This window comes from Bombina bombina, chromosome 3 (assembly GCF_027579735.1).
Source record: "Bombina bombina isolate aBomBom1 chromosome 3, aBomBom1.pri, whole genome shotgun sequence".
Classification (NCBI taxonomy): Eukaryota; Metazoa; Chordata; class Amphibia; order Anura; family Bombinatoridae; genus Bombina; species Bombina bombina.
This window is the reverse complement of record NC_069501.1, coordinates 584,763,287-584,790,219: the sequence shown is the minus strand read 5'-3', so window position 1 is coordinate 584,790,219 and position 26,933 is coordinate 584,763,287.

Below are 26,933 nucleotides of genomic sequence, written 5' to 3'. Positions count from 1 at the left end.
AAAACTCATTAATATCAAAGCTGAATAGTTTTGGAAGTAGTTTTTAGTTTGTTTTTAGTTATAGCTATTTTAGGGGGATATCTGTGTGTGCAGGTGACTATTACTGTGCATAATTATTAGGCAACTTAACAAAAAACAAATATATACCCATTTCAATTATTTATTTTTACCAGTGAAACCAATATAACATCTCAACATTCACAAATATACATTTCTGACATTCAAAAACAAAACAAAAACAAATCAGTGACCAATATAGCCACCTTTCTTTGCAAGGACACTCAGAAGCCTGCCATCCATGGATTCTGTCAGTGTTTTGATCTGTTCACCATCAACATTGCGTGCAGCAGCAACCACAGCCTCCCAGACACTGTTCAGAGAGGTGTACTGTTTTCCCTCCTTGTAAATCTCACATTTGATGATGGACCACAGGTTCTCAATGGGGTTCAGATCAGGTGAACAAGGAGGCCATGTCATTAGATTTTCTTCTTTTATACCCTTTCTTGCCAGCCACGCTGTGGAGTACTTGGACGCGTGTGATGGAGCATTGTCCTGCATGAAAATCATGTTTTTCTTGAAGGATGCAGACTTCTTCCTGTACCACTGCTTGAAGAAGGTGTCTTCCAGAAACTGGCAGTAGGACTGGGAGTTGAGCTTGACTCCATCCTCAACCCGAAAAGGCCCCACAAGCTCATCTTTGATGATACCAGCCCAAACCAGTACTCCACCTTCTCCTTGCTGGCATCTGAGTCGGACTGGAGCTCTGTGCCCTTTACCAATCCAGCCACGGCCCATCCATCTGGCCCATCAAGACTCACTCTCATTTCATCAGTCCATAAAACCTTAGAAAAATCAGTCTTGAGATATTTCTTGGCACAGTCTTGACATTTCAGCTTGTGTGTCTTGTTCAGTGGTGGTCGTCTTTCAGCCTTTCTTACCTTGGCCATGTCTCTGAGTATTGCACACCTTGTGCTTTTGGGCACTCCAGTGATGTTGCAGCTCTGAAATATGGCCAAACTGGTGGCAAGTGGCATCTTGGCAGCTGCACGCTTGACTTTTCTCAGTTCATGGGCAGTTATTTTGCGCCTTGGTTTTTCCACACGCTTCTTGCGACCCTGTTGACTATTTTGAATGAAACGCTTGATTGTTCGATGATCACGCTTCAGAAGCTTTGCAATTTTAAGAGTGCTACATCCCTCTGCAAGATATCTCACTATTTTTGACTTTTCTGAGCCTGTCAAGTCCTTCTTTTGACCCATTTTGCCAAAGGAAAGGAAGTTGCCTAATAATTATGCACACCTGATATAGGGTGTTGATGTCATTAGACCACACCCCTTCTCATTACAGAGATGCACATCACCTAATATGCTTAATTGGTAGTAGGCTTTCGAGCCTATACAGCTTGGAGTAAGACAACATGCATAAAGAGGATGATGTGGTCAAAATACTCATTTGCCTAATAATTCTGCACTCCCTGTATATATAAATATATATATATATATATATATATATATATATATATATATATCTCAGACAAAGGGGCATATGTATCAAGCTCCGAATGGAGCTTGATGCCCCGTGTTTCTGGCGAGTCATCAGACTCGCCAGAAACAGCAGCTATGAAGCAGCGGTCACAAAGACCGTTGCTCCATAACCTGTCCGCCTGCTCTGAGCAGATGGACAGACATCGCCGGAAATCAACCCGATCGAGTACGATCGGGTTGATTGACACCCCCTGCTGGTGGCCGATTGACCGCGAGTCTGCAGGGGGCGGGCGTTGCACCAGCAGCTCTTGTGAGCTGCTGGTGCAATGCTGAATACGGCGAGCGTATTGCTCGACGTATTCAGCGAGGTCTGGCGGACCTGATCCGCAGTGTCAGATCAGGTCCGCCAGACCTTGATAACTATAGGCCAAAGTGCACTCCAGATTTTCCACTCAGCAGCTTTGGGTGCAGCCGAAAATTAAATACAAAACCAAAAATTTTAATACGAGTCTGTTAGACTCGAAAACGTTCACATTAAAAGTGACTATTAACACAAGACCTTTGGAGTGCGCTTTTGTATTGTTTTGTATACTGTATATATATATATATATATATATATATATATATATACACATATATATATATATATATATATCAGATTGAAGACAGCACTCTCTGGTCTTAATGTAACAGAAGATTTATTTCAGTGATGTTTCGGGGAATACTCCCCTTCCTCAGACCCTATTCCCCGAAACGTCACAGAAATAAATCTTCTGTTTACATTAAGACCAGAGAGTGCTGTCTTCTATCTGCTATATCATCACCTATATTCTAGCACCCTGGCATTTGTGATACTGTTTGTGAGAGTGCACTTGTCTTTGTATTTTATATATATATATATATATATATATATATATATACAGTATATATATATATATATATATATATATATATATATATATAATGCTAGATAGGTACACTCCCACAAATTATATATCTGTATTCAGCCAGGCTGCTATAAAAGTCCAATATCCAAACAGTAGCAAAAGCACAAACTGGACTTGTAAAAAGTGAAAACTGTTTAATTCATATACAAAGTGACGTTTGGGGTGTTCACCCCTTCATGAGACCAACAATTATGAACTGTGATACAAACTTTTATATGCAGTAAAACCCCACCCACTGTGCAAGAAAAAAAACCCTACCAACTGTTGTCATAGCAACTGTTGGATACAATCTATCAAGTGTTACCAAACATGTATAATAAAGAATCAATCCTAATCCAATACTCTGAGTGTATATATCAGTGCATAAATAAATAAATGTGACAAATAGGCGGACAAAATCAAGATCATATATCACCACCAGTCCACCACATCTGAGGGTAAATTCATATGCTGTAAATACATTGATCATATCTTTTGCGTTAATATACCAGTGCGCAAAAGATATAATCAACGTATTTACAGCATATGAATTTACCCTCAAGATTTTTTATGTGCAAAAAAATTAAAAAAAAAGCAATGTTCTTTTTCTGTTTAAATAGAGTGATAGCATAAATGCTAAAAATTCTCTGATCTTTTGGGTATTTTTTTTTTCTAATGGGGTTTATGGAGTTAAGGGCCTAATATTTGAAAATATTAGACACCGCATTTTATATCTTATTATCATAATGATTGGTAAGCAACACAAACAAAATAGTTAATTTGTACCTTTCATTATGGTTATATTTCTAAAGTGAATAGATTTATAAATTTTTAATAGGAAATGACAGCAACAATCAATTGTCATAATTGACTGAATGACTTGACCGACCATTATATTTAAAAAGGCTCAGTTTGTTTGTATACCCTTTAATAAATAAATAAACAATTTTCACTAGAGAGAGTCTAAGCCAACTTTTTTTTTTTTCACATTGATTATTTTTAAATAAGGGACTTAGCAAGTACACAATTATCAAACATAAATTGAAGGTTTCATTTAACTTTAAGTGCTTTGTTTATGCATTAAAAAATAACTAGGATCGATCATTTGCATAAATATATTCTTTTTATGAACATATTCCAGCTGGAAGAGTTCTCAATTAAGGTCCCAGTGAAGACATACATCTGATTTATCAGATAGACATTTTCTTCTTTAATATAGAACTTTGATATTGAAGGTTAATATTAGTTAGTATTTTTTTTTAGTTAGATTACAGACTTCCATTCTGAAAAGTATTTTACAATTGTGAAAAATAATGTTGTTTTTTGATATAAACAATATTTACATGTAAAATTTGTACACATAAGTTGGAGCTGTCTGGTGCTATGTACTCCATCAAATGGGGAAAAGCAAGGAAATATTGAACTTAAAATGTATACCTCCGGGGGGGGGGGGCGGAGCCAGCAGGGCATGAGAGAGGACGCATAAAACAGCAGCTCCTGATTAATCTTCTTAACAATGGCAATTTTAGCTAAATTATGGGGCTCAAATCAGCATCTAGTGACATTGTAAGAGCTTATGTTCTACCCAGCAGACGGGTGATAACCTTTTTTTTTCCCCGCATGCCTGTGGTGTGGCAATAATTTTCAGAATCTCTCGCAAGAAGAGCAAGAGGAGAGTGGATGAGGCGCCATTTTTTCCCTTATCAGGTGAGGCTATGAAAATGAAGTCTAACTGGGAAACAGAGCTATTCCAGATCTGCAATGAGCACTTTGATAGATTGGAACGCATGTTGCTCTCTGCTTTTCAGGGGGAGCCCATCAGAAATTTGTCGGGTTTAAAAGAGAGCCCTGCAGCTGAGTTAGTGGAGACCATATCAGTTAAATGCTATGCAAATGGAGGCCGCGCAGACATACCTAGAAGACCAGAATCTACAAGTGCACGGGATGTTTATTTTGCAGATCGGGTGGAAAGTTGCCCCTTAGACCCACTCGCTGAGAAGGGATTATGCAAGACGCAAGCATCTGTATCTAAAAACCCACTGAAAATTAGACTTTCTGCTCTGTACAGGATAATGGTGAGCCTTTGGCTGTTTCTCTGTTGGAGCTACTGCCGCAGCACGCAGACCTCGTCCCGCACGAAACCCGACGCCCAAGACTCAAGGTACCATCTCTGAAAAACACCGCTCCACCTACACCTAAAGTTGGGGAGACACTGAAACTCACTCCGCAGAAAAGCATGCAGCCGCTTTGTCTGTGTACCTTAGAGGAGGCCTCGGGTGAGTTCCTATACACCAGTAGGATTGGGAGGCTTTTTTGCCTGATCGCAATGTCGGACATACCTTTTGTGCTACAATTGGCGAAAAAAGATGAGCGCAAATGGAACATTCCATCTTATCCTGACCTCCAGTATACTAGCCCTATCTCACAGAATAACTGCCCCAGTGATATCCAATTCCTCACACTGCTTGCGCAGCAATCAAATCTACTACTCTCGAGCTTGATGGTACAGGAGAAAGCAGGAGTGGAGTAAATGTTTGGCTCATCCGTGAGTCTATGCTCCCTTTCAGACAATATATATTTGTTACCACGCTTGCTATCTGGGCATTATTTTACACCTTCATGGGGACTATGTCACAAATGAACATCTAACATAAGAATTTTATAGTTCAGCTTCCAGTGCAAATACAGCAGCTTGCATTGACCTGCAGAAAGAATATTTGGAATGCTGAGTATTTTCTTGTTTACTAGAGATGGAGGGGGCATAGCATAAAATGTATTGGTTCATTAATAGTATAATAGGTTTAGTTCTGCTATCACATATATACTGTATTTTGGAGCAAGTGTTGGTGATAAGATTACGGTTGATATCGCTATTAATGTTTAGTTTATTTTTATATGTAACAATACAATGGTTTGTTAAATCAATATACCATATAAGTTTTAAATAATATAGGCATGTTGAGAAACTAGTAGCTGCCTACATACTGTATATATAGGGAAGGGGCAATCTACATGTAGTCACTTCTCTTGACTTCCACATTGACAATGCTTATATTATACCCTACGAATTTGGTTGTAATTAGCTCTTTTGAGGAAAAAATATTGTTTTATGTTCTGAATAGGATGTGCTGGTAGGATGTATTCAGGTTCATTTATTACATTTACTAGTTAAAACGTTAGATAATTGCGCTTACTAAATTAGTTCTCATGGTTAAAATTTAACTATCTCCAACGTCTTATTATGTTAACGCTGTTTTGCGCTGTGGTAGACCTCTACTTTTTGACACACACAATAACCTGTTGTTGGATATAGGGCCCATATCCAATCAGCAGGGCTTCATATTTCTTTATATTGAAACTCAATATTTCTTAAGTTATATTACTGCCACAGAAGATGCATTATACCCCTATTCCACATCCTCATTGACAAAGTGTGGCTGCAATTGCACTTTTGTCTTAAACTAGTGTAAATACTGCATGTATGTAATTCAGACACCGTAACATCAAGTAATATCTTAAGGTCTCAGAATGATTTATATAACCTTCTGTCTTCCTTTTGTTTGTTTTATTATAGACTAACTTTTAGAACTAAAATTCCTAGCGTTATTTAAACTTATGTTTCATCCTGCCCCACAATAACAATAATTTTGATCCCCCAAAGTCTAATGATGTCCATATTTAAGTGGCATAGGCCAATCAATCGTAAATTCTCTCTAGTAAATCCTCTCTACCCCAGGCATATAAGAATACTTGTAACTCACCGCTTTTAGAAACCACCACCTCCTCCCCCAATCCCCCCCCCCCTTTATAGAATAAACCACCTAGGCTAGGTGGGCTACATGTGCGGTCTTTCTTGTTTATGCCGCAACCCCAATTACTTACTCTTACATAATACCATAGTGTTGACCCTACCTACTCTATTTAGATCAGCAGGACTGATCAATATTACTAACCGGCTAAGTGTATAATCTTTAACTATCTCCAATCTGCCTTCTTTAAAGCTACTAAGATCTAGATTGGGCCTCTAAGTGCCCTAACGTGTAAGTTTGAAGGCTTCACTATAAATTCTATTTATAATTAAGGGAGTTTATAGTCTATACTTTATCAGTACTTAGGAAGGCAATACTTTCTCGTTTCTTGTTCTCATCCTCTACACAGCAACACATTAAAGTGTCAAGGCTCAAGAGTAGCCTCTTTAAATTGAGGAGTAGGAACATACCCATCCCTACCAATAAATAAAAATGAGGATAAAAGAGTAATTGTGTACAGTCTATTCCTGGTTGCTTCTTGTGTAGGTGAATATCTGTAAATCTGTCAAGAAACATTACTGTTTACTTTTTAATTGCTTTCTCCTTTGTTTGTACACTTATATAAACCTACAGTCTTATATGTACACAATTTACTGTGATATTCGAGTTAACATTTATGTAAATGTATCTGTTCTGCATTACATTTGTAAATTAAAGCTAATCCTCAATAAAAATATATATATATAAAAAAAAATGTATACCTCCATGGGTATCATTTGTGACACCATCAATTAGGTCAATGATGACATCACAAATTACATCATCATTAGTATCACTCAACAAATAATATATGATGCTACAAATTAATTATAGGTTTAGATCTTATGCAACCTGCTATGGCAGTTGTATACCATTGTTTCAGATCTGATGGTCACAAGCCATTATTGCTGAGCTACAAGAGATTAGAGGTTCAAGTGACGGGGCAACTCAAAAGTAATAGCAATGACTATCACCTAGATTTGGAGTTTGGCGGTAGCCGTGAAAACCAGCGTTAGAGGCTCCTAACGCTGGTTTTAGGCTACCGCCGGTATTTGGAGTCACTCAAAATAGGGTCTAACGCTCACTTTTCAGCCGCACCTTTTCCATACCGCAGATCCCCTTACGTAAATTGCGTATCCTATCTTTTCAATGGGATCTTTCTAACTCCGGTATTTAGAGTCGTTTCTGAAGTGAGCGTTAGACATCTAACGACAAAACTCCAGCCGCAGGAAAAAAGTCAGTAGTTAAGAGCTTTCTGGGCTAACGCCGGTTCATAAAGCTCTTAACTACTGTACTCTAAAGTACACTAACACCCATAAACTACCTATGTACCCCTAAACCGAGGTCCCCCCACATCGCCGACACTCGAATAATTTTTTTTAACCCCTAATCTGCCGACCGCCACCTACGTTATCCTTATGTACCCCTAATCTGCTGCCCCTAACACCGCCGACCCCTGTATTATATTTATTAACCCCTAACCTGCCCCCCACAACGTCGCCTCCACCTACCTACACTTATTAACCCCTAATCTGCCGACCGCAAAGCGCCGCCACCTACGTTATCCTTATGTACCCCTTATCTGCTGCCCCTAACACCGCCGACCCCAATATTATATTTATTAACCCCTAATCTGCCCCCCTCAACGTCGCCTCCACCTGCCTACACTTATTAACCCCTAATCTGCCGAGCGGATCTGAGCGCTACTATAATAAAGTTATTAACCCCTAATCCGCCTCACTAACCCTATAATAAATAGTATTAACCCCTAATCTGCCCTCCCTAACATCGCCGACACCTAACTTCAATTATTAACCCCTAATCTGCCGACCGGAGCTCACCGCTATTCTAATAAATGTATTAACCCCTAAAGCTAAGTCTAACCCTAACACTAACACCCCCCTATGTTAAATATAATTTAAATCTAACGAAATTAATTAACTCTTATTAAATAAATTATTCCTATTTAAAGCTAAATACTTACCTGTAAAATAAATCCTAATATAGCTACAATATAAATTATAATTATATTATAGCTATTTTAGGATTAATATTTATTTTACAGATAACTTTATATTTATTTTAACCAGGTACAATAGCTATTAAATAGTTAAGAACTATTTAATAGCTAAAATAGTTAAAATAATTACAAATTTACCTGTAAAAGAAATCCTAACCTAAGTTACAATTAAACCTAACACTAGACTATCAATAAATTAATTAAATAAACTACTGTACCTACAATTACCTACAATTAACCTAACACTACACTATCAATAAATTAATTAAATACAATTGCTACAAATAAATACAATTAAATAAACTAGCTAAAGTACAAAAAATAAAAAAGAACTAAGTTACAAAAAATAAAAAAATATTTACAAACATAAGATAAATATTACAACAATTTTAAACTAATTAATCCTACTCTAAGCCCCCTAATAAAATAACAAAGCCCCCCAAAATAAAAAAATGCCCTACCCTATTCTAAATTACTAAAGTTCAAAGCTCTTTTACCTTACCAGCCCTGAACAGGGCCCTTTGCGGGGCATGCCCTAAGAAATACAGCTCTTTTGCCTGTAAAAAAAAACATACAATACCCAAGCCCCCCAACATTACAACCCACCACCCACATACCCCTAATCTAACCCAAACCCCTCTTAAATAAACCTAACACTAAGCCCCTGAAGATCATCCTACCTTGTCTTCACCTCACCGGGTATCACACCGATCCGTCCAGAAGAGCTCCTCCGATGTCCTGATCCAAGCCCAAGCGGGGGGCTGAAGAGGTCCATGATCCGGCTGAAGTCTTCATCCAAGCGGGCCAGAAGAGGTCTTCCATCCGATTGAAGTCTTCATCCAAGCGGCATCCATCCGGAGCGAAGTGGCAGCATCCTGAAGACCTCCACCGCGGAACATCCATCCTGGCCGACGACTGAACGACGAATGACGGTTCCTTTAAATGACGTCATCCAAGATGGCGTCCCTCGAATTCCGATTGGCTGATAGGATTCTATCAGCCAATCGGAATTAAGGTAGGAATATTCTGATTGGCTGATGGAATCAGCCAATCAGAATAAAGTTCAATCCGATTGGCTGATCTAATCAGCCAATCAGATTGAGCTCGCATTCAATTGGCTGTTCCGATCAGCCAATAGAATGCAAGTTCAATCTGATTGGCTGATTGGATCAGCCAATCGGATTGAACTTGATTCTGATTGGCTTATTCCATCAGCCAATCAGAATATTCCTACCTTAATTCCGATTGGCTGATAGAATCCTATCAGCCAATCGGAATTCGAGGGACGCCATCTTGGATGACATCATTTAAAGGAACCGTCATTCGTCGTTCAGTCGTCGGCCAGGATGGATGTTCCGCGGAGGAGGTCTTCAGGATGCTGCCACTTCGCTCCGGATGGATGCAGCTTGGATGAAGACTTCAATCGGATGGAAGACCTCTTCTGCCCCGCTTGGATGAAGACTTCAGCCGGATCATGGACCTCTTCAGCCCCCCGCTTGGGCTTGGATCAGGACATCGCAGGAGCTCTTCTGGACGGATCGGTGTGATACCCGGTGAGGTGAAGACAAGGTAGGATGATCTTCAGGGGCTTAGTTTTAGGTTTATTTAAGGGGGGTTTGGGTTAGATTAGGGGTGTGTGGGTGGTGGGTTGTAATGTTGGGGGGCTTGGGTATTGTATGTTTTTTTTTACAGGCAAAAGAGCTGTATTTCTTGGGGCATGCCCCGCAAAGGGCCCTGTTCAGGGCTGGTAAGGTAAAAGAGCTTTGAACTTTAGTAATTTAGAATAGGGTAGGGCATTTTTTTATTTTGGGGGGCTTTGTTATTTTATTAGGGGGCTTAGAGTAGGTGTAATTAGTTTAAAATTGTTGTAATATTTTTCTTATGTTTGTAAATATTTTTTTATTTTTTGTAACTTAGTTCTTTTTTATTTTTTGTACTTTAGCTAGTTTATTTAATTGTATTTATTTGTAGCAATTGTATTTAATTAATTTATTGATAGTGTAGTGTTAGGTTAATTGTAGGTAATTGTAGGTAGTTTATTTAATTAATTTATTGATAGTCTAGTGTTAGGTTTAATTGTAACTTAGGTTAGGATTTCTTTTACAGGTAAATTTGTAATTATTTTAACTATTTTAGCTATTAAATAGTTCTTAACTATTTAATAGCTATTGTACCTGGTTAAAATAAATACAAAGTTACCTGTAAAATAAATATTAATCCTAAAATAGCTATAATATAATTATAAATTATATTGTAGCTATATTAGGATTTATTTTACAGGTAAGTATTTAGCTTTAAATAGGAATAATTTATTTAATAAGAGTTAATTAATTTCGTTAGATTTAAATTATATTTAATTTAGGGGGGTGTTAGTGTTAGGGTTAGACTTAGTTTTAGGGGTTAATACATTTATTATAGTAGCGGTGAGCTCCGGTCGGCAGATTAGGGGTTAATAATTGAAGTTAGGTGTCGGCGATGTTAGGGAGGGCAGATTAGGGGTTAATACTATTTATTATAGGGTTAGTGAGGCGGATTAGGGGTTAATAACTTTATTATAGTAGCGCTCAGGTCCGCTCGGCAGATTAGGGGTTAATAAGTGTAGGCAGGTGGAGGCGACGTTGAGGGGGGCAGATTAGGGGTTAATAAATATAATATAGGGGTCGGCAGTGTTAGGGGCAGCAGATTAGGGGTACATAGGGATAATGTAAGTAGCGGCGGTTTACGGAGCGGCAGATTAGGGGTTAAAAATAAAATGCAGGTGTCAGCGATAGCGGGGGCGGCAGATTAGGGGTTAATAAGTGCAAGGTTAGGGGTGTTTAGACTCGGGGTTCATGTTATAGTGTTAGGTGCAGACGTAGGAAGTGTTTCCCCATAGCAAACAATGGGGCTGCGTTAAGAGCTGAACGCGGCTTTTTTGCAGGTGTTAGGTTTTTTTTCAGCTCAAACAGCCCCATTGTTTCCTATGGGGGAATCGTGCACAAGCACGTTTTTTAGGCTGGCCGCTTGAGTAAGCAACTCTGGTATTGAGAGTTGAAGCTGCGTTAAAAATGCTCTACGCTCCTTTTTTGGAGCCTAACGCAGCCTTTATGTGGACTCTCAATACCAGAGTTATTTTTATGGTGCGGCCAGAAAAAAGCCGTCGTTAGTATTTCGGGTTGTTACCGACAAAACTCCAAATCTAGCGGTATGCTTTCTATATTTGTGCTTTTACTATTATGTGTGAGAGCCCATGCTGCTGCTGGTGACTCCTTTCTCTTTAAGCATCTTAAAAGTAGTCGTAGAGATGCTTTTGCAGAAGTTTATCTTCTTTAGTGTGCATAAAATTCAAAACAGAGGATGCATTAAGTTCACTTCATAATGCAGCTAATATCTAAATAATTCTAACTCACCTCTTGTCTAAATTAAGAAAACCTCTCCCACTGCAAAACAACCTTACAGCATTATTCCTACCGGACTGTATCCACCTCACCATAATATACTCTTTAGATTAATCTCTTGACCTAGTGTCTATTAGTATACATGCAGTTATATGAAAATTTGTGTATACTGTCACTGTTACTCATGAATAAAAAGTTGCACAAAACACATTAAAAAAACATTTTAAAGTACAGTTAAACTCAAAATAACACTATGTAATAAAATATTTTTTAAAAATTGCATTAAATAGTTATAAGGGCTCAAAGATATGAGGTCTCAGGTATTAGAAAAAAAAAGGCAGGCAAAGAGCTTTAATATAGATATGTATATAAATAAATATTTATATATATATATATATATATGAATGTACATATTTATTTAAATATTTATATGTGTATTTAAGTATTTACAGACATATATATACATATAAACGTACATTTATATAGACATATATATTAGTGCCTTAGATCCCTTTGCAGTCAAGTAGCTGAAAAGTTTTATACAATCCATTTAATGTAAATATTTCACATTCCAATTCTATTCACTTAATGGAATAGGTTCTAATGATTTTTTTAAAATAGATATTCCTATATATATATATATATATATATATATATATATATATATATATAGGTATAGATATAAATTTTACCAAAAAAATTGTCATATATACATAGAAATATTTATCGAAGAATAAATAGAACATATTCATCAATATAAAGAACATTGGAATGTGAAATATTCATATTTTCTTTTAGGTTAGCGCACTTCAAAAAATTTGTGCGAGTAAGGGTGTTAGGTATTTTCCACTTTTTGCGCTCCATTGAAGTCTTGGGGAAAATAAATTAATGTAGTTGCAATATTCCAACTTCGGCTTTTTGCACGCGTTGAGTGAAAACATTTTACTTTTAGCTTGTAATACATGAAGTATCCGACGCGCGCAAAAAGCCAAAGTCGAGCGCAGTTAACGTATGAGTGGGAACGATTAATAGCATTCCATTTATAATCTAACCCAGATTGGGATTAGCCCTCCATAAAATGTTTTTTTGTTCATTTTTAACAGAAAAAACTGTTTTGGTACTGGAATTTCTATGTATGAAGTTCTATTCTGGAGTTTTATGTTGCCTTAATTGTAGTTTTAGAAAATATTGCCTTTCAATACCCCATTTAAATAATTGCTTCTCCAAATCACTCTTGAACCTAACAACCTCCAACTATTTTGCTGTGTTTGTTATAAAGAAAGAAATCTGTGACTATATTTGAAGGTTTTCACATACTACCTGCATTCTCTCCCCTACATTATGCATATTTATGTTACAGATACTTTATATTTAGACCATGGCCTCTATTTAACAAGGTCTGGTGGACTTGATCCGACAGTGCGGATCAGGTCCGCCAGACCTCGCTGAATTCGGGGAGCAATACGCTCTCCGTATTCAGCATTGCACCAGCAGCTCACAAGAGCTGCTGGTGCAACGCCGCCCCCTGCAGACTCGCGGCCAATGGGCCGCCAGCAGGGGGGTGTCAATCAACCCGATTGTACTCGATCGGGTTGAATTCCGGCGATGTCTGTCCGCCTGCTCAGAGCAGGCGGACAGGTTATGGAGCAGTGGTCTTTGTGACCGCTGCTTCATAACTGCTGTTTCTGGCGAGCCTACAGGCTCGCCAGAAACACGGGGCATCAAGCTCCATTCAGAGCTTGATAGATATGCCCCCATGTGCCTATTTAGCAGCATTCTATTTAAATCTTTCTAAATTATTTATATCCTTTTATAGGTACATTTTGCAGAACTGTACACAATGTTCAAGCTGAGTCCATACTACCTATCTATAAAGTGACATAAGTGCCTCCATTTTATGCTAATAATTTAGCAGCAGAGACAAGCATCCTACTAGACACACCTGATGCAACACTATATTAACACATTTCTTCTTTTTTTCTGTTAGTAAAGTGCCATGATTCTGTCCAATTTTAGGTTTGTTTTTGTATCATAAATGCATATTTTGGAAATGTAATGTATTCTGACCTGTTTTTCTAAATGCTCACATTTTTTAATACTATTATTCTCTTCATTCATCCCTCTTGAATATCAACTTTGTTACAAATGTCTGAATCATCTGCAAAATGAACTGCCTTCCCTTAAAGTGAAGGTAAACTGGATCGATATGGAACATATTCATGTACATAGTTTAAAAAATAAACCCCACTTTCATTCATGATTTTTTTTTTAATTTAAAAATCAAAGTTTAAATACAGATAATACTTCCAATTTTCACATACTCCTTCTCCTCCTGATGCCAATATACCACTTTTTTCTTTGGGTGACGTTTCCTCAGCTGCCCAATTGATTTTCTGGCCGTTAGGCATCCAACTTCTCACACAAAACGCCCCTTTGAGCCACCGCACGCCCCTTTGAGCAACCGCGCATGCGCCTAATTTTTCTTCCGATACCATGCATATTCTGATTCTTGCCTAGCATAGCGCATGCGCACCACTCCTGATTTCAGTGGCAAGCTTGGAAGCCTACGTAGCGAGCGGGTGGGACCGATCGCTACGTCATATAATTGATATACTAACTAGGACATTGAAAGGGGCGAAGGAAGGAGCGGTAAGGAGATAATATCAACAAACAAGATAAAAATATTTAGAAATAATTAAAAAAAAATTTAACTTAGCGACTTGATTATATTAAACTGTATTGAAGCTAACTATCTATTCCACACAGCCCAACTTTACCATCACTTTGCAGTCAAGTAGCTGAAATGTTTTATACAGTCCATTTAATGTAAATATTTACATTCCAATTCTATTCACTTAATGGAATAGGTTCTAAGGATTTTTTTTAAAATAGATATTCCTATATATATATATATATATATATATATATATATATATATATATATATATATATATTATAATAACGATATTAACTATATTAACCCTAATATAATTAGGGTTAATATAGTTAATATATATAATATATATATATATATTTTTACCAAAAAATTGTCATATATCTATAGAAATATTTATCGAAGAATAAATAGAACATATTCATCAATATAAAGAACATTGGAATGTGAAATATTCATATTTCCTTTTAGGTTAGCGCACTTGAAAAAATATGTGCGCGTAAGGGTGTTAGGTATTTTCCACTTTTGCATATTCTGCATATTCTGATTTTCTTGCCTAGCATAGCGCATGCGCACCACTCCTGATTTCAGTGGCAAGCTTGGAAGCCTACGTAGCGAGCGGGTGGGACCGCTACGTCATATAATTGATATACTAACTAGAACATTGAAAGGGGCGGAGGAAGGAGCGGTAAGGAGATAATATCAACAAACAAGATAAAAATATTTCGAAATAATTAAAAAAAAAATTAACTTAGTGACTTGATTATATTAACTGTATTGAAGCGAACTATCTATTCCACACAGCCCAACTTTACCATCACTTTAAAGCTCATGGATAAATATGTTTTCAAAAACTGGTCCAAGCACAGCACCTTGAAGTACACTACCAGTAGCATTGTTACACAGGTAAATACATCCATTAGTACTACAGTAAAAGTGTGCTGTCTTTGACTCTGAATCTGACATTATGCAAAACATAATTTATTCATTAGCTTATAGAGAAGGAGGGGGTCCTAAGATCACACAAATAGTTTAATATCTTTCTTAATTCAAACCCAGATTGTCTCATTCACAAATCACAGGGGAGACGTGCCTGGTGTGTACATACAGTTATGCAAATACACAAGAAAAAAAGAGAGAAAGAAAACACATTGAGCACACGCTTTTTAGTGCTAAATAGCAACACAAATAAGCAACACAAATTTTACATAGAGATGAGACCACCAAAAAAATAGAAACTTAACTTTTAATAAACCCACAGTTTAAGATAGGTATACAACACCATTGTTAAAAACATTTAAAAGTTATAGACAACAAATCATGGCCGCTAAAGTATCTGGAGATACCTAGAATTATTGAATTTAAATAAATCAAACTTTTCAAATTCACTAACACATTAGTTCACTTCAAGGGAATAACTTGGCTACAACTGAGAAGCCCATTGTAGCACACTTTGCGAGTAACAAAAGATCCCTACTCAAATTGACACTATGGGGCCTATTTATCAAGGTCCGTATGGAGCTTGATCCCCCTTCAGGCTCCAGTGCTCAGGAGGAGAAGAGATTAAAAGCCATATATGGCAGGCATAAAGGGAGATCGGCGAAGTTCTTGGCTAGGTTGACTAAATCCTCCCCATGACATGCTATTGTAGCAATTAAACAAGGAGTTTCTCGCTACACTAATCATCCTGATATCGAAAAGTTTTTTTTTGAGTTTTTCCAAGAGTTGTATAAGTTAGAGTCTCCCAATTTAATCAAGAAAAGAGAATTTTGGCAGAGGATTAAGGTTCCAAAACTCTCTGAGGAAATGAGGGATTCTATAAACGCCCCTATCTCCGAAGAGGAGATATTATTCGCAATCAAACATGCAAAACCAAATAAGGCAGCAGGGCCAGATTCTTTCCCAGTATTTTGCTGCTGTGAATATCTCACTAATCTTGAAAAAAGGTAAGGATCCTGAGTTACCTAGTTCCTACAGACCCATATCAGTCCTCAACACGGATTATAAGCTCTTGGCTGCTATTTTAGCTCACCGCCTGAAACCATGTATAGGAACCATAATTCACGGGAACCAATCAGGCTTTATGCCAGGTCGGAACCCGGTGAGAAACATGCGGAAACTATTAATAATTATTGAATCCTACTGGAATAGATATGAGCTTCCCAACTACCATAAAACCACAGATAAAGCTATTTTGACAGTGGACGCTGAGAAGGCATTTGATCGTGTTAGTTGGGATCATTTGTTTTTTTCCCTAGAGCAATTTGGCCTGTCCGGTCAGTTCAATGTGTATATTCGATTAATTTACAGTGCCCCCACTTCTGCAGTGATTGTTAATAATGTGTTGTCTCAACGGTTTACTATGCATAGAGGGACTAGGCAGGGCTGTCCTCTCTCACCCCTTCTGTTCAACATCAGCTTAGAACCTCTGGCTATATTACTGCGCCAGGAGCTGGCGGGTATCTCAATGGCCGGGGAGAAACTTGTTTTGCTCCTTTATGCAGATGACTTGCTCTTATTTATATCCAACCTTAAGATCTCTTTACCAATCCTGCAAGGAATCATTCTAGATTTCGGGGAGATCTCTGGATACAAGATAAACACTACAAAATCAGAACTATTATGGTTGTATAAAGACCCCACATTCACTATAGAGCACCCATTTTTGGAAGTCTTACAAATTTCATATTTAGGTCTACTATTATCAAGGAACCCGTCGGACTGGTATAAGGCTAATTATGCAGATTGCCTGGTACAGTGTTGCAGACAACTTGAGGATTGGACAGTGTTGCCTATATCTCTCTCGGCTCGTGTGATGCTGATTAAGACAGTTATCTTTCCCAAATTTCTATACATTCTACAGAATATTCCGTTATTTCTGCATAAAAAAGATGTTACCAAATACAATAAAGCCTGTTCGAGGTTTCTATGGAAAGGCTCTAAACCACGAATTGCATGTCAACGGCTTATGAATAATAAGCTGGCGGCTGGTCTTGCTCTACCCAATATTCAGGCATATAACCTTGCCTGTATTTCTAGATTTGCGATAGATTGGATAACGGAAAAAGAGCAAATTTCGTCCTATATCTGGGAATCCAGATTGGTAGCTCCCTTTTACTTAAAGGCTTTACTGCACTGCCCACTGACCTCACTCCCTTCCAACATCTTCTACCTATCCATGATCAAGAATGTCATAGTGGCATGTCAGAAATTGTGCAGTAATCTGGACTGCCCAGTATATGTCTCAAAATATCTACCTATTTGTGGTAACCCTAATTTTGCACCAGGTCTGTCCAATCAGATCTTTAGGGAATGGGAAATAAAAGGCCTGAAATGTTTGGGGCAGATTTTGGGAACCTCTGGATTCCCAATAACATTTGCAGAACTAGCGGGGTGTTTTGACTTTGGGGTGTGGGAGTTTTATGCTTACTTGCAAATTAGGCATTATCTTCAAGAGCTAATTTCTGGTTATGGAAACGACTGGTCATTAGGGGATATCCAGGATAGGATAACCAGTTATGCGTCAGGAGTATATGCAATTTCTTCACTATATTTACTCATAATGCAAAAGTCATCTAATATTCAGGTTACTGACATGGTAGTAAAGTGGTCTGCACACTTTCCAGATATAGATGAGCAGACTATTATCAGCAGCTTTAAAATAGTACAACAAAGCTGGGTTCCAACTGTATGGAGAGAATCCCAAATTAAAATAGGCCTGCAGCGGTACCTTACACCGGGCTTATTATCCAAATGGTATAAAACAAATATTCTTTGCTCCAGGTGTTCGGCAATAAAGGCAGATTTATTTCACTGTTTTTGGGCGTGCCCTAAAATTTTCCAATATTGGAAGAAGATAATTTTTTGGATGAACACAATTCTACAGTTGGATTATGAATTGACGCCCATTGAAATTTTCTTTTTGGTAAGATATCAAGGTATATCGAAAAATTATAGCCTTATAAATACAATTGTATTAATAGGTCGCACTCTCATCCTTAAGTCATGGAAAGCGCGAGAGGCACCCAATATATCTCATTTCAAAAAAGCCCTATTAAGCCATCTAATCACAGAACAATTTAATATACCTCATCCACAAGAAGATCATTTATCCATCTTTTTTAAGAAATGGGAATTCTATATTAGGTCTCTGCCTTTGGCATGTCAAAGAAAGGTGATAAAACCATTTTGTGAATCTGAGTTCATATTGTCGAATATATATGCTGGCCACTTTCCCAGATGCTGGATTGAAAGGATTGAGTGAGATTGGGGGGGCTGCTTGAGGTGGGCGGTCGGGCCGGTGTGGGAGGATAAATATTATTTAATTTTTTTTTTTTTTTTTTTTTCTTCTTTCTCCCTTCCTTGATCTGTTTGGTTCGATGGTGTATGTTTTATTTAGATGTATGTACGTGAGTTGATCTAGATAGTATTCATGTAGTTTTGAATATGGGCAAACCTAAATTATTATATGACAGCAAAATTAGTATTTCGAGATACTGGAATAATTGAGTCTTGAAATATGTAAGGTTTTAGAGATGCCCTGCTGTCATAATTACCCATAAGATGTATTATGATGTGCCATACAAAATTGTAAATGGCTTTTTTCTTTTTTTTCCTTTTGCTGTTTCGAATTTGTGTAATGTTTTTTATATATGCAATAAATGAAAAATTGTTTAAAAAAAAAAAAAAGAAACACAAAATATGAAGCAGCGGTCTTTCCTGTCCGCCTGCTCTGAGGAGGCGGACAGACATCGTCAGAAGTCAACCAGATCAGGTTGATTGACACCACCTGCTAGTGGCCGCAAATCTGCAGGGGGCGGCATTGCACCAGCAGTTCACAAGAACTGCTGGTGCAATGCTGAATGCAGAGAGTGTATTGCTGTCCACATTCAGCAATGTCTGTCGGACATGATCCGCTAATCGGATCATGTCGGACAGACATTTGATAAATCAGCCCCTATGTTTAGGTGAGTGGGTAATTTCCTACAATTATTATTACAGAAAGCCTTAAAAATTCTTACTCCGGATGGAAGATAGTATGATCAAAATTTAACATAAATCTAGGTTAACACAAATTATCCAGACATACCTCAGCAAATAAACGCATAGGGATCGATCCGATAAAAATCGTCGCCCCAAAAGCTGGCGACGCCAATATTTGCGCTGGTTTGGTATCACATATATGGCGTAACCTAGAAGTTACGCGCGTATATTTCTGCCGTCGCCCGTAGTTTTTTGGGCCATAGGCAGGTATACCAAACCAGCGCAGTTTGGTATCCAATATACAGCGTAAGGATTGAATCAGCCAATCAGATTAAAGTTCAATCCGATTGGCTGAACCAATCAGCCATTCAGATTGAACTTGAATCTGATTGGCTGATTCAATCAGCCAATCAGATTTTTCTACCTTAATTCCGATTGGCTGATAGAATCCTATCAGCCAATCGGAATTCGACGGACGCCATCTTGGATGACGTCATTTAAAGGTACCTCATTCGTCGTTCAGTCGTCGGCCGGGATGGATGCTCCGCGTCGGAGGAGCGAAGTATGAAGATTGAAGATGCCGCTTGATGGAAGATGCTGCCGGATGGAAGAAGACTTTGCTGCCCCTTGGCTAAAGACATCGCCCGGATTGGATGAGGAGTTCGGCCCGGTGTGGTGAAGACAAGGTAGGGAGATCTTCAGGGGGGTAGTGTTAGGTTTATTTAAGGGGGGTTTGGGTTAGATTAGGGGTATGTGGGTGGTGGGTTGTAATGTTGGGGGGTGGTATTGTGTTTTTTATTTCAGGCAAAAGAGCAGTTTTCTTTGGGGCATGCCCCCACAAAAGGCCCTTTTAAGGGCTGGTAAGGTAAAAGGGATTTTTTTTTATTTTGGGGGGCTTTATTATTTTATTAGGGGGCTTAGAATAGGTGTAATTAGCTTAAAAATCTTGTAATCTTTATTTTTTTATTTTTTATAATTTAGTGGGGGGTTTTTGTAATTTAGTTTAGTTTATTTAATTGTATTTTTAGATAGATATTTATAGTTTATTTAATTTATTGATGGTGTAGGTGTATTTGTAACTTAGGTTAGGATTTATTTTACTGGTAAGTGGGTAATTATTTTAACTAGGTAGCTATTAAATAGTTAATAACTATTTAATAGCTATTGTACCTAGTTAAAATAATTAACAATTTACCTGTAAAATAAATATAAACCCTAACATAGCTACAATGTAATTATTAATTATATTGTAGCTATCTTAGGGTTTATTTTATAGGTAAGTATTTAGATTTAAATAGGAATATTTTAATTAATAATATTAATATTATATTTATTTTAATAAGAGTTTAGTTAGGGATGTTAGAGTTAGATAGGGTTGTTATACTTAATATATATATATATATATATATATATTATAATAACGATATTAACTATATTAACCCTAATATAATTAGGGTTAATATAGTTAATATATATAATATAATAATTATATTAACTATATTAACCCTAATATAATTAGGGTTAATATAGTTAATATAGCTGGCGGCGGTGTAGGGGGATTAGATTAGGGGTTAATACATTTATTATAGGTGGCAGCGGTGTAGGGGGATTTAGATTGTAGGCAAAAGAGCTGATTACTTTGTGACAAAGCCCCGCCAAAAGCCCTTTTAAGGGTTGGCAAAAGAGCAGTTTACTTTGGGGTAATGCCACGCAAAAAGCCCTTTTCAGGGCTATTTGTAGGGTTAGACTTAGGTTTAGTGGTAGGAATAGTTTAGTATTTTAAGGGTTAAATAATTTAATATATATGGCGGCGGGGTAGGGGCTCACTTTAGGGGGTTATAGATTTAATATAGCTGACGGGGGTCCGGGAACGTCGGATTAGGGGTTAATAACTTTATTAGGTTGCGGCAGGGTTTGGGAGCGGCGGTTTAGGGGTTAATACATATTTTATTGTTAGGATAGTGAGGGGGGATAGCGGATAGAGGGTTAGACATGTCGGGCTATGTTAGGGAGGCATGTTAGACAGTGCGGGTGATTTAGACTTTAGTCAGGTTTTGTAGGCGCCGGCAGTTTCTAACGTGCCGTAAGTCACTGGCGACGCCAGAAATTTGTACTTGCGCAGATTTCTGGACATCGCTGGTTTATCCGACTTACGGCACGTTAGCAACTGATGGCGCCGTATATTGGATAGCTCGAGATGCGAGCTGAAACTGCGGGCGACGCGGGTTCCCTCGCTTGCACTGCAAACTACGCCGTATATCGGATCGCGCCCCTGATGGCTGTTTCACCAGACCGTTGTCAGAGGCGCAGCACATCTACAAATTCACTTTGATGAGATTTGAGAGTAGCCATCATTTCACTACCAAAAAAGCTATACCTGTTGGGGAGTTCCTTAGATTGCATAGAGCATAAGATCTTTGGCCTACCTAAATATGCTTTTTCAAACAAAGGATACCAAGAGAATAAAACAAATTAGAGATAATAAAAGTAAATTGTTTAAAATCACATGTTCTTTCTGAATTATGAAATAAAAAATTATGTTTCATGTCCTTTTAAAGATAGTTCCATTGATTTTTTCCACTAGTTAAGTCAAACTCACAGACCTGTAGTTACTAAAGACTTAAAAGTCCTGTTGCCCTTTGCTTTACAGTGTGTTACATTAAAACTTTTCCATTTGTACATAAAAAGTGTTTGTCAATAATGATAGATGGAACCCTAAATGTATTTGCTTTTATTTTTATTAAAGCAAATGAAATGTTTCCTTCTGCAAAAACAGAAGTGCTTACTACATTTCCATTCTTTAAAGGGACAGTAAAAATTTTGAGATTCTAATATAAAGTGCCAAATTCATTATTTATTTTGCCCCCTGAAATGTAAGAATGAAAACTGTGGATTTTCCAGTCCTGAAACCTGAAAGAGTAAATTTCAGGTTTATTATCCTAACCCTGCCACATATCTCATTTGCAGTCTGTTATCTTATCATTTCTGCTGAAACCAAACATTGCATATTTTGTAAACACAATAGCAAATCCTGTTATCTTTAGATTGGCCCTTGTAAATAAGGAAAGTGGTGAATGGAATATGTGCATGGTAAAATAATTGCAGCAAACAAAGTGTTCATCTATTCTGTTTTGAGAATTACTCTGCAACCTTTAGGTTTTTCCCCATCTTCTAAGATACAGTATATACAGTATATACAGTATATACAGTATATACAGTAAATAAGGTTTTATCATAATTTTTCACCGACTGTGATATGTAATTTTTTTTTTCAACATGCCTAATGCAGTGTACAGCTGCATATTTATTTTTTTATTTTTTATTTTTTAATGTACGCTGTTCGTGTGTTTGCTTAAAGGGACACTGAACCCACATTTTTTCTTTCGTGATTCAGATAGAGCATGCAATTTTAAGCAACTTTCTAATTTACTCCTATTATCATTTTTTCTTTATTCTCTTGCTATCTTTATTTGAAAAAGAAGGCATCTAAGCTATTTTTTTGATTCAGACCCTGGACAGAGCTTGTTTATTGGTGGGTGAATTTATCCACCAATCAGCAAGAACAACCCAGGTTGTTCACCAAAAATGGGCCGGCAACTAAACTTACATTCTTGCATTCCAAATAAAGATACCGTGAGAATGAAGAAAATTTGATAATAGGAGTAAATTAGAAAGTTGCTTAAAATTGCTTGCTCTATCTGAATCACAAAAAGAAAAAAAAATTGGGTTCAGTGTCCCTTTAGGCAACATATGCCCTTTTAAAGAATTTCTCAGGTATTTCACCATGCAAGAAAAAAAAACAGCTTATAATTTTTTTTTTTGTTTTGTTTGTTTTTTTATAAATATTTTTATTGAGATTCACTTTAAGGCATACAATACTGATATGTCAGTGCAGAGTATACAGAGAAGTAATTTCAAGACATTCAATCAATAAACAAACTTAATCAAGAAAAACATAGCGTTGCAAGACATTTGTAGGATCAACATATGTGGATTATGCCTATCAAACTATACACCCTCTAAATGGACTATGAGGCCTCTCTTGCACCTCTCAATGTTATAGGAAGTCTATTAAGCTAAAGAAGGCTATTAGAAACTGTAAGAGACCACTCTTAGGTCTCAATTGGTGAATCTTATTTTTCTTTTTTTAAGGGAAGGTATTATTAAATACCACTATGGTTAAGAATACATTTAAAAGATTGGGGATAAAGAACATTTGTGGGATATGTTTTCCCTAGTTTACTAAGTAAGCTATGGGGGGGGGCGGAGACAACATTAATACAGGAGGCTTGTTGTTTGCTATAGACAACACAATGGGGCACAAAGACCGCTGCTCCCTAACTTGTCCGCCTGCTCTGAGCAGACGGACACACATCGCCGGAAATCAAACCAATCGAGTAGGATCGGGTAGATTGACACCCCCCTGCTGGTGGCCCATTGGCCGCGAGTCAGCAGGGGGCAGCGTTGCACCAGCAGCTCTTGTGAGCTGCTGGTGCAATGCTGAATATGGTGAGCGTATTGCTCGCCGTATTCAGCGAGGTCTGGCGGACCTGATCCACAGTGTCGGATCAGGTCCGCCAGACCTTGATAACTTGGGGCCAATGTCTTAGTCATAGATATAGCATATATTATTCCTATGTTTACAAGGTAAACAATATTGGGGGGGCAGCGGAGTTAATGACAAAAAATTGGAGTTTATAATTTAATATGGGTAATGAGCTAGATTAGGGTGCCAAGTGACTGATGTTAGTTGATTAACTTATAGACCCTTTCTCAAGACTATGGTGTTCGAATCATATCAAAGAATACAATGTGAGGCATATAAGCTTAAATTTACATAATTACCCCTATATGTAAGCTATGGTGGCAGTAGTTCAAATGAAAAATCGTATCAATAAATATGCTATACCCCAAATCCAGAAATAACCTTAAGAAACATCTAAACATGTAAACTTCTCAAATATATATATAAGAAATCTGAAGACCTGATACATAGTTACATGGGCGTTAGGTAGAAAATGATTCTGCCACATGAGCATGGGCCCTATGCCCTGTGGCAGAAGACTTAAAGTTCCAGTACTTGGTTAATTATAGTATATGGTCATCATATCAAAATATCTATTATCAGGTGTATTCGTTAAAAATCCTAATCTTCACTTTCTTCCCCCAATCTCATCTATATGGCTCACAACAAAATTCAGACCGTATCTGTAGGAGTTAGGAATAGATGTTTCCCATCAGTGTGACCCCAGTTGCTAGGCCATCACATAATAACATTAAACAGAGCTCGTCAGGCAAACAATACAAGAGAAAACAAACTAAATAAACTTTCTAATCCATTATAACTGCTACAGCTGAGGTCTAAAGAAAAAACGTTCTTATAAAATGCTGTAACACTGTGAAAAGGCAGTATAATATATATTAGGACTAAATATGGAAGCTATTCTATTAACCCCTACAATGTAATGGACAAAATAGCAGCCTCATAGTAAAATCATTGAACATAACATAGAGGATCAGACAGTTATATTAGTATGAAGCGAATAGACAGTATATTCTGGTGTATAGTTAGGATGCTGTTAAGATCATATGGTTAAGGCCTAGTTGCTAAAGTCGACTTTTCTACAAGAACATAGTAGATTTATCTCAATTCCTTTTTCAGCACTATCCAACTCTAATTCTATCTAAGACTGCTAATTTTATGAACTTACATTAGGGAGTCATGCGGTATACATAACTAACTCTAGGAAAAAAACATTATTCAGAAATAACGTAATATATTTTGGCTCTCCTAGAGCTGCTTAGAAAATAAATATGAGCATATAATGAGTATATACATATATATATATATATATATATATATATATATACACACATATGTTCCCCCTACAGTAATATCAGGCATAATAATAAACAAGATCAATTTAAGTAAGTGCATATTATCAGTCGCTAATAAAAAACAAAGTAGCAATAGCATTCACAAATAGATAATAAGTGGGAATGTGAAACAAAAATGATGGAGTGTAATGAAACATTAACACTTAACTATGGTCTATAGTGCTCAGAGGTATATGTTCATTATTTATTGGACTATGTTCTAGTTGGGTAACATCTCATTAGCTACAGAGCAGACTGGATATATAGAAGTATTCTATTCTCACATATTAAGCACAATAGCAATAACGTAATGAACATAACAGTATAATCTTAGCTCTAAGAGGGGTACAGGGGAAGAGGTATTAGAGTCCTCAGATATTAAAACCTCAAACAATAACTGGGGTTAAATGTATAAAAGCAACACAGATGAAGGTCCCCTTATGAAGATCACACACAGAATAAAACTCAGTCTCAAAAGAGCGTCATTCAAAATGTGAGCAGAGCAGTCTCACAAATAAATTTCTTGCCAACTTGCAGGGACTTGGTGGGTAGCCGTATAGCAGTTCTTTTCAGCCCTTATTTAACCTATTCCGGCTTTAAGATATGTGCTCCAAGTTGTTGGTTGGTCTCCTCGGCCAATGCTCTGGATTATATGCAAGTCTTTATTGGCTAGGGCACAACCTCTCCGGTCTGTTGCTGTAGTCGGTGTCTCTGGTCGTATCATGAGGTCGGGGCTAGCCATGTTACTCCTACCTTTTGCAGTGGGTAAGTATTCAGAGATGTGGGTTCCGTTTTGGGAATTGAATCCAGTGGGTTCTATGCTGTCTAGCTGTGTGAGCGGCTGATGTCTCTCAGGGAGGTATGACTCTGGTGCGTTATGGAAGACTAAAAGCCTATTGAACTTAGTCAAGCTCTGGGTGATGGCGCTCACATCGCAAGGCTCAATAGGAGTAGCAGTATACAGTAGAGATATTCCTTGTAGTCAATGTCCCACACCACTGTGTTATTAGTGTGTGCAGTCCAGATAGGTGGTCTCTCAGCAAGTCGCATACCTCTCCCTCAAGCGCCTTGTCCATCATTATTGTAAGGAAAAAGGATTGTGCAGGGTTTCCTTCTATGAGAATGGCATCCTCAATGCCAGCTGCCGCTGCCTTGTGGTCTTTTCCAGCAGTTTTCCGAAAAATATATGTAGATGGTGCTCCCAGAGTGTCCAGAGACTGTAAAGTAAATCCTCAGTTGGGGATCAAGTATACAGTTAACAAATATTCTAGAATTTTAGCTACAAAACTCTCGTAAATCTATATTAACTCTGGGAGCTCCTGTAGTATACGCCTGGTCGCTTCGGCAGTCTGCTCAGACCCCCTATACATTGTGTTTTAGTGTAGTTGCACAGTAAACACAAAGGTTTTAGATTTTAGAAAGGTTATTTTGTTATGAATAAAATATTAAAGTGATGGTAAACTCTCCCATTTATAAAAACAGACCCAGAATGTTAGTGATATTTTAGATGGAGTTTAACTCATCAGTTGTAATGTAGATGCGGTTTGAATTGTTCTCCAATCAGCGCTCTAGCTATAACAAAAGTGACATATGGGGAGAGTGCTGATTGGTAAACAATTCAAACCGTTAGCTCACAGAAAAACCGACTCTTGAAGTGGGCGGCAGAGTGTGGGGTATTTGAATTTCTTATCTATATTAAAAAGTAAGCTATAGCGCATCTTCATTACAACTGATGAATTAAACCCCATCTAAAATATGGCTAACATTCAGGATCTGTTTTTAAAAAGGGAAGAATTGACATCAT